This window comes from Palaemon carinicauda, chromosome 35, assembly GCF_036898095.1.
Source record: "Palaemon carinicauda isolate YSFRI2023 chromosome 35, ASM3689809v2, whole genome shotgun sequence".
Classification (NCBI taxonomy): Eukaryota; Metazoa; Arthropoda; class Malacostraca; order Decapoda; family Palaemonidae; genus Palaemon; species Palaemon carinicauda.
In genome coordinates this window covers 3,832,880-3,842,879 of record NC_090759.1, presented here as the reverse complement: position 1 = coordinate 3,842,879, position 10,000 = coordinate 3,832,880, and the positions used below count along the sequence as shown (strand labels likewise).

General features: G+C 37.2%; 1 pseudogene; it reads left to right on the top strand.

Moving 5' to 3' along the window:
• LOC137627603 (irregular chiasm C-roughest protein-like) overlaps positions 1-10,000 on the top strand; it is a 95,376-nt pseudogene that overhangs the window by 55,861 nt on the left and 29,515 nt on the right.

Below are 10,000 nucleotides of genomic sequence, written 5' to 3'. Positions count from 1 at the left end.
TGGCCATGTTGAGAGAATGGAGAATGGCTGTCTGCTAAAGAAGGTGATGAATGCAAGAGTTGATGGGAGAAGTACAAGAGGAAGGCCAAGGTTTGGGTGGATGGATGGTGTGAAGAAAGCTCTGGGTGATAGGAGGATAGATGTGAGAGAGGCAAGAGAGCGTGCTAGAAATAGGAATGAATGGCGAGCGATTGTGACGCAGTTCCGGTAGGCCCTGCTGCTTCCTCCGGTGCCTTAGATGATCGCAGAGGTAGCAGCAGTAGGGGACTCAGCAGTATGAAGCTTCATCTGTGGTGGAAATGTGGGAGGTTGGGCTGTGGCACCCTAGCAGTACCAGCTGAACTCGGCTGAGTCCCTGGTTAGGCTGGAGGAACATAGAGAGTAGAGGTCCCCTTTTTTGTTTTGTTCTTGTTGATGTCGGGTACCCCCCAAAATTGGGGGAAGTGCCTTTGGTATATGGATATATATATATATATATATATATATATATATATATATATATATATATATATATATATATATATATGTGTGTGTGTGTGTGTGTGTGTGTGTGTGTGTCTCAACACAAATCCTTACCACGTTCGAATAATAAAAGGTTACTCTAACCATGAGCTCCTCAACCAAAGTTTTTCTCCCCAAAGGCCATATCCCCGAACCCCATCTGCTCACCTGCACAACCCTGACCTCTCTTGTTTTCCTAGCATGCCCTAGAGGGATGCTAAAGTCGACCTTCCAGGTTGCCAGTAACTATTATAACTCTGGTCATGCTCCCGATCACACGTCCTTCCGTCTCGCTTGTATCCATCAGTGTTTTCCTATGCTTAATGCGTGCTTCTTGTGTAGATCTTGTGTTTCTCGATCCCCTCATGGAATCTGTGTGAGTGCAAAATTGTTACCCAGGTAGTAGTGGGAAGCTTTGTGCAGCTTTCGTGTCCCACATGGAGGGTGATCCCCACGGGCTGTGTACTTCGTGCCGGGGCTGTGGATGTTCCCGGAACATCACGTGTGATGAGGGTATAGGTTGAAGCGATGCCCAATGGGTCAAGATGGCCATGAAGAAGAAGAAGAAGCCCAAGCTGGACAAGTAGCCCTCGAGGAGGGACAGTGGTTCTCGTCCTTCTTTGGTCCCTTTCTTTCTCCTTTATACACTCGGTAACGAAGGAAGTCCCCGCTGGGTCAGAAAGAGGTTCTCGCATTTCGCCCCCGAGGGCCAGGAATCGCTCTCCCTCCAAGACAAACAGCGTAACCATCTTTGTGACTTTCCCTTCGCCAGGAAGGTCCACAGAAAAGACATTACAGGAAGTAATGTCTAACTGTGAGCGCTTGCTCCATGGTTGCTCAGCTCATTTAGCGCATGACTCCTCGTGGTTACCATGTGGCCTAATCCACTCTTCCGCCGATGGTGTGGCAAGGACATTCAGACCCTCTAGGTCTTCAGAGCCGCCAACCCTCTTCCGAGCCCTGCCTTATAGCCTATTGTCTTCCCCAATGACCGGCTCCTCTGCCCTTCCGTGGGTAGAAGATTTACCCTAAGCCCTCCGGGCGGCAGCATTATCCTCTTCTCAGTGGCGCCCCACAGCTGATCTGACCTCGGGGCAGCAAGAGGCCTTTCAGGCACCCCCAGAGCGCTGTCTAGGTCCCTGCTAAGTGATCCTTTCCTGGGGTGAGGAGCCTCAGATCCGCTTTTCTAGACCCTTAGGGAGGATTTTTAACCATTGAAAGGTGCCATATATCCTCCCCCAGTCACCAAGCATCTGGGAGGAACAGAGGACCATGTTCCTCCTACAACACCGGGTCTTTGGACCCTGTCCCAGTGCCAAAGAGGAGCCAATGAGAAGGGGAGCAACTCAGAACTCCCTCGGAAAGGAGATCGAACCTCTTGGATGCACGCTCCCCGTATCCACAGAAGGTTGCCTCGAGTGGGGCTTACGTAACCAGTAAGGGATCTTCGGAGATGGGGTCACGAGACCACCAGTAGGGTGAGGGGGTAGAGGAAGTTTTGTCTCTCCGGAGGGGAGGGTGTTTGGTTTGACAAGAACGCTCAACAACCTGCCCGAGCCCCTCCGGTGCAGGTTCAACACTCCCGATACCGGTCTGGAACGCCAGTTTGGAGCCCCTCAGGAGGCAAGGCCCTCCTTGGTTGCTCCTCTCTCGCCAGACATCGGACAGTGGCTCAGGAAAATCACCGCCACCAAGAACCCGAAAGGGCCGAACAGGCACCAGGGTGCACTGAAGCTTTTACCCTTTCCGGATGTGAAGCACAGGCACTTCTACACTCCAGAGGGGACCCCACAGAGACATCAACCTTCAGAAAGAAACTTGGCTTCCCAGGCCCCCAGCTTCACTAAGGATAGACTGTCGGGCGGGGCCGTTGGTTTTAGGTCCAGGAGGCAACAGCCATGGAAGCTGCCGCATGGGCCGCTGGGGAAACGGTTTCTTGGTTAGACCTCTGGTCCACGGCACTAGCTTCCTTCACCCTGGAAAATGATATGAGGGTCGGCCCGGTGCGAGAGCATTGTCGGGGAGTTGGCCATCTCGGGGTCAAGGGCCGTAGCCTTCTCGGCGGGCCCATCATACACCGCGCCATCGAGCTAGATCCAGTGCAGAAGGGATGTCGTCCTCTACAGGATGCCAAAGCAACTCCCGTACATATATATATGTATATATATATATATATATATATATATATATATATATATATATATATATATATATATATATATATATATATATATATAAGTAAATATATAATATATATTCATATATATATATATATATATATATATATATATATATATATATATATATATATGTCTCGGGTAAAACTCGCTGGTAAGAGACTGATGTCTCGCCAGGTAAATCCTCGGACAGCTGGTTAGCGTCAGGTTCCGATATCTTTTAATGGCCTCTCGTGGCATGGTTGGTTTCGACCTGGCCTTTCATTAGAAGGGGCTAGCGTTCAATCCCAAGTATGAGGTAGAAATTTATTTCTATTTTAACACGATGTTGTGTTGATATTTATCCATATCGACTCATTAGGGGTAATTTGATTGAATTACTACCAATTGTGTCACGTGGTGGGCTGGGATATCGGGTAAAACTCGCTGGTAAGAGACTGATGTCTCGCCAGGTAAATCCTCGGACAGCTGGTTAGCGTCAGGTTCCGATATCTTTTAATGGCCTCTCGTGGCATGGTTGGTTTCGACCTGGCCTTTCATTAGGAGGGGCTAGCGTTCGATCCCAAGTATGAGGTAGAAATTATTTCTATTTGAACACGATGTTGTGTTGATATTTATCCATATTGACTCATTAGGGGTAATTTGAATGAATTACTACCAATTGTGTCACGTGGTGGGCCGGGATATTGGGTATAACTCGCTGGTAAGAGACTGATGTCTCGCCAGGTAAATCTTCGGACAGCTGGTTAGCGTCAGGTTCCGATATCTTTTAATGGCCTTTCGTGGCATGGTTGGTTTCAACCTGGCCTTTCATTAGAAGGGGCTAGCGTTCGATCCCAAGTATGAGGTAGAAATTTATTTCTATTTGAACACGATGTTGTGTTGATATTTATCCATATTGACTCATTAGGGGTGATTTGAATGAATTACTACCAATTGTGTCATTAGAAGGGGCTAGCGTTCGATCCCATATATATATGTATATATATATATATATATATATATATATATATATATATATATATATATATATATATATATATATATATATATCTATATATATCTATATATATATATATATATATATATATATATATATATATATATATATATATATATATATATATTTATATATATAAATATAGATATAGATATAGATATAGATAGATATAGATATATATATATATATATATATATATATAGATATATATATATATATATATATATATATATATATATATATAGATATATATATATATATATATATATATATATATATATATATATATCTATATATATATATATCTATATATATATATATATATATATATATATATATATATATATATATATATATATATGTATATATATATATATATATATATATATATATATATATATATATATATATATATATATATATATATATATATATATGAACTCCTACGCACTCTCACCTCGTATCATGTTACTTTTTGCTACGATCACCATTGAAATCTTCAAAATTAGAGACAAAAAACCCATCAATTACTCGACCCCCAATGTTTATTCTTTCAATATTCGTATTCATAATTATTAAAGTACATCAACTTCTCAAAATTCTTACTCAGCAGAGAGCTTGAAGTAATTTATAACAAGAATACATTTTTATCAAAATCATTAAAATCATTATTATAATAAAGATAATAACAATTATTATTATTATTATTATTATTATTATTATATTATTATTATTATTATTATTATTATTAATATTTCTATTTACATTATTTCATTATGGAAATTATTATTATTGTTATTAAGATTATTAAAATTATTATTATTATTATCATTATTATTATCATTAGTGTTAATGATATTATTATTTCAATTATTAGGTACGACTGGAGGTCATTTACCAACCAGAGATCACCATGACGACGGATCTAACTGGCTACAGAGAAGGACAGACAGCAACGCTCAGCTGCTCAGCTAGGGCTAATCCTAACGTGCTCACTTATAGGTAAAGAATGAAAATCAAGATCTAATTTATTTTGGAAATCCTTGGATAATCACAGATGAAAATAATTCACATGTAAATCGGAGTAAATGTACATCATATACTAATAATTGCATGAAACAACAATAACAACAACAACAAATGTCGTTTCTAGTTCACCGCAGGACATGTCAATTCAGGTCTGGGTCACTGGGGTTTGGCCAGTTTTCCTTACCACTTTGGCCAGTTTGAGTTGGTAATGGTGGGGAATTTTAGTCTGATCACAGATGAAACTAATTTAAATGTAAAATGGTGTGAATGTACAGTAGATACTAAAAAAAATTGCAACAACAACAAAAGCAGCCGTTTCAAGTCCACATTATGACAAAGGCCATCAAACACGTCAATTCATGTCTGAGGTTTTGTCAGTTTTCATTACCACGCTTGCCAGTGATGATTGGGGAGGATGATATTACGATTGACCCTCATTAGTAAAGGTTCGCTGATCATGGCGATACTCAAACCCTTTCAACATGCACAGAAAGGTCGTTATAATAAGGTATTTATTTTATGGGTGAAAAAAATAACATTGAAATCAAGCCTTCTGGAAACCCAAAGGTTATCACAAGAACATATAAGTAACATAGAATGATTAAACTAGAAACAGTAGCTGAAAAATAAACTGAGAACTAAAAGGAAAAGATGGTCTGTACAAGTGGTGAGAAGAGAGAGGAACAGGTATGCAGAAGAACAAGAGATATGGAAGTGGTTGGCCATTTATCAGGTGGGTATGCATGAAATATGAAATTTGAGCAAATATATACCCTAACTTATTTAAAAAATGTTTTAAAAGTAAAATGTTTATCATGAAATGTTATAAGATGGGGCTTGCCAATAAAATGCGATTCTTAATGGACCTTTTCCAATATGGATACCATTTTACGGAATCATCATTTTCAACAACTTGGATAAATGACGACTGCTTGTCTGGGCGTGGATGGGAGACTTGACAAAATATATCATGGCTCAAACAGCGTAGTATAACTTCCTGTAAGTTGACAAAAGAAAGACTAATTATTTATTAACGGGAAGTGGTAATGGTGTAACATTAGTTGCAGGCTACGTACACGCACAGGATATTTCAAGCTCGTCATAAATTAGTTCATGGGCGCAAATAACCCACGGGAATGCACCCTGATAAAAAGCTAATTTCTTATCTGTCTCATTAGTTATCTTGGAAGTTTTATTTTATGTGCGCGCGTTTTAGTGCAGACTGATATCTCATTGTAAAGAAATGACCTTGATTATCTAACGGTATGTCTCTTTCTAATAACCAGTCTGATTTCTCAATGTCGTTGAAAAAATCTTGAATGTATATGATTTTCTGGTAAATGTCTAAACAAGATGTTCAAAATTGAAGAAATGTAGTGACATAAACACACACACATATTATATATACATACATACATACATACACACACATATATATATATATATATATATATATATATATATATATATATATATATATATATATATATATATATATATATATATATATATATATATATATTGCATAACAGATCAAAAGAAAAAACAATTGTGTTCGAAGCGATATAGTATTATTCTTAAATAAGCGAGGCTAACTCAAGTCTTTTTTTATTAAAGACTTTGACACCAATAACATTCAATTGGAAACTGTTAAGGAATTCACCTTATCCCATGACACAATTCTGTTAGAGATTGTGCATATTTCTTTGAAAAAATTAAAGCATAATATTGCAAATTATGTTCAATGAAAATTTTTGCACAACATGGCTGATTCTTTTAATCAAGCTTCTTGGTATTACGTAATGCGAAGTTCTTCGAAAACTCACTATTTTCTAAGATTATGAAAACTGGAAATAATTTAATTTTCAATCGTATATAGTTCAGTGAAAAGATTGTTTTAGATATTTATGAAAATTCCATAATAACCAATTATTTGAATAATCTCAGTAATTATTATTTCAGAGAAAAGATCAGTCAGTTACTTTAGATAATCGCAAAAATTGTACAATGACCAATTATTTGAATAGTCTCAGTAATCATTATGTCAGCAAAAAAAAAAAAAAGTTACTTTAGATAATCGAAGAAAAAATTCTATAATGACCAGTCATTAGAATTATATCAGTAGTTATTATTTCAGCATAAAAATATTCAGTTGTGTTACATAATCACAAAAGTTCTGAAGTGACTAATTATATGAGTAATATTTTATTATTATTATTATTATTATTATTATTATTATTATTATTATTATTATTATTATTATTACTAGATAAGCTACAACCCTAGTTGGAAAAGTAGGATGCTATAAGCCCAGGGGCTCCAGCAGGGAAAAATACCTCAGCGAGGAAAGGAAATAGGGAAATGATTGAATTACAAGAAAAATAATGAACAATTGAAATCTGATGCCAATATATTGGGACGTATCTCGATTTAATTCTGACATTTCCCTTAATGGCAGGTGGTTTCGAAATGGAGAACAGGTGACCGTGAACAACTCTACGCAGCTGATTATTGAGAATGTCACAAGATCAGAGAACATATCAGTTTCTTGTGAAGTTTCAAATGAATTTGGGGGCATCAAAGAAGTCTATCAGATTACCAATTCACTGTAAGTATATTTGGACAGTTTGAGAGCTTTTAAAATGGCTTTTATATCCACCTAGATGATTGATTTTATTTCAGCTAAGGACTTAAGTTAGTTTGTCAATTGCTTTGGTAGCTAAGCTAAACAAAAGTTCACTTAGACTATTTGTACAAAATATTGACGACAGTTTAACTACCAATCACAAATCCCAAATGTTAGCTCTGAGTTTGGACCAACTGGAAGTATGTGGTATAAAACCACACTTCTCTAAAATTATGAATGAAGCAAACGAATCCAGCACTTGTGGAATTTTATTAGAGGTATGAAAGCTGAATGCATTTTCTTTGGTACTAATATCTTGGTGACAGTAAATTCGGGAGCACACTCCTGTAAATTTTCATTAGAGTTTTTGAGAATTATTTTTGACTTTTTAGCAGTTTCGTTGGTATCTCTTTCAGGTTTTGGTGAATTAGAAATTAGAATTCTATATAAGCAGACTTCTTTAGAACCTTTGGAAATGGTTTTATCACTTTTCAACTTAGTGTAAGTTAATTTTTATGAAATTTCATTATATCAACGTTAGATTTCATCACAATAATTGTTTTTGCATTTCAGTAAAATATAGCTTATCTCCTGATTATTCTGTGTGTATGTATATGTTGGAGGGGTGTAAGCATCGATGTTGAATCTCATTAATTCTAAAAATAAAAACTTACTTCAAAGTAATTTTTGCATTATGGTATACTCCAGTTATTTTTCTGAATATTATGTGGATGTGTACGTGTGTGTATATCTATTCCATAATATTATATGGCTGCGACTATGCTAAAATGCTCCATTTCCTGTTATTACTGGGTACAGAGGACGCAAATCCTTACTCAGAATTATTAAAATTCTACACTTTATTCCGTGTGTGTGTGAAATGATTTGCAGTATTATGAGCTTAATTGCATTTACCCTTAAGAAAGTCTTCCAATTTCCGTTGTTACATTTTGTCCGATATTTTTCTTCATTATTATATATACAATCCAAAAACTTAGAATATCACTATCCAGTTGACCCTCTTCCAGGTCTGAATACACGAATATTTCTTTCACTCCTTGAAATACCGATAAGCTTCAGGTAAAATGATTGTCCTGTCAGAGCTCTCTCTCTCTCTCTCTCTCTCTCTCTCTCTCTCTCTCTCTCTCTCTCCTTAAAAATGAAATGCTTGACCAAGCACTATTTTGTTGACAAACGATTTTCCATTTTTTATCTCTTCTAAAAGGAAAGCTTCGCTTAGAGCTGTCCATCCAACATTACTCTTTTACTCAAGAAGTTTCTCTCCTTTTCTCGTTTCTGTGGTGAATATGTGAAATATTAAGGGTTTGAGAACGCATCTTTTCAGTCTAAGAAATTCCTCTTTATTTTACGAATGAGTAAAAGTTAATTACGATGGGATTCGATTTCTCTTTTTCTCAAAAGGAAAGCTTCACTATTCCTCTCATATCTAAAACATTATTTTCTCTCTCTCTCTCTCTCTCTCTCTCTCTCTCTCTCTCTCTCTCTCTCTCTCTCTCTCTCTCTCTCTCTCTTAAATAAAGATGTATCTACCTATATCTAAAAATCTAAAAAGCAATAACTCATTTCGTTTGCTGTCGCTAACAAAAGAAAAGGTTTGCATTGTTTATATTTCCAAAACTATTTTTTTTTTCTCTCTCTCTCTCTGGAATTGAAAAGATACACCACTAAAAGTGGTAATTTCTTACATACAAAATAGCAAATACATGGAACAAACTCCAAGCGGATGTAGTAAACAGTAACTAGGTAAACGAATTCAAGAATAGGTTAAACAAGATCATGAAAATTCTCTAAACTTTTATACTAATTTGCACTATACAAACCAACGGAATCCCCGCAGAAGGACTAGAAATTCTTTGAGACATCCAAAATCCTTGTAATTCCTTGTAACATTTTCTCTCTCTCTCTCTCTCTCTCTCTCTCTCTCTCTCTCTCTCTCTCTCTCTCTCTCTCTCTCAAAGAGAACCTTGTTCTCTTTTATTTTGTGTAGCAACAGCAGCCTCTATTCCCCTGTCTACTGCTGAGAGCTCAAGGGCCGCTAGAACGTCATGGGGTCGTACCCTTGAAGAATTATCCTGCAACATTCATCAGAGCAGAGGTTTTAAGTGTCCATCCGATGTTTTGTGGCCAGGAGGAGGAGCAGAGAGAGAGAGAGAGAGAGAGAGAGAGAGAGAGAGAGAGAGAGAGAGGTAAATGAATAAATTATCAAATTTAACCGGTAAGGAAGAGAATGTTTTTTTTCTGTGTGGAGGAGAGAGAGAGAGAGAGAGAGAGAGAGAGAGAGAGAGAGAGAGAGAGAGAGAGAGAGAGAGAGAGAGAGAGAAAGTTTGTTTTTGAATAAACTGAGTTTATTTGATCTTTATGAGAGAGAGAGAGAGAGAGAGAGAGAGAGAGAGAGAGAGAGAGAGAGAGAGAGAGAGAGAGAGGAGAATAACCATCGCTCTCTCGATATGAGTAAAGAGATTTTAATTCGCACCGAACACCCGTCCAATTTGTCGTACTTTTATTTCACGGTTGTAACGTCAGTCTGATTTGTATCACTGCACTGCGTCACGGTATCAACGCCGCCACCACCCCCCCCCCCCCCCCCATTCCTGATCTCAACATCACCCACCCCATTCGCACTCATTAGAAATAAAATAAGTTAGA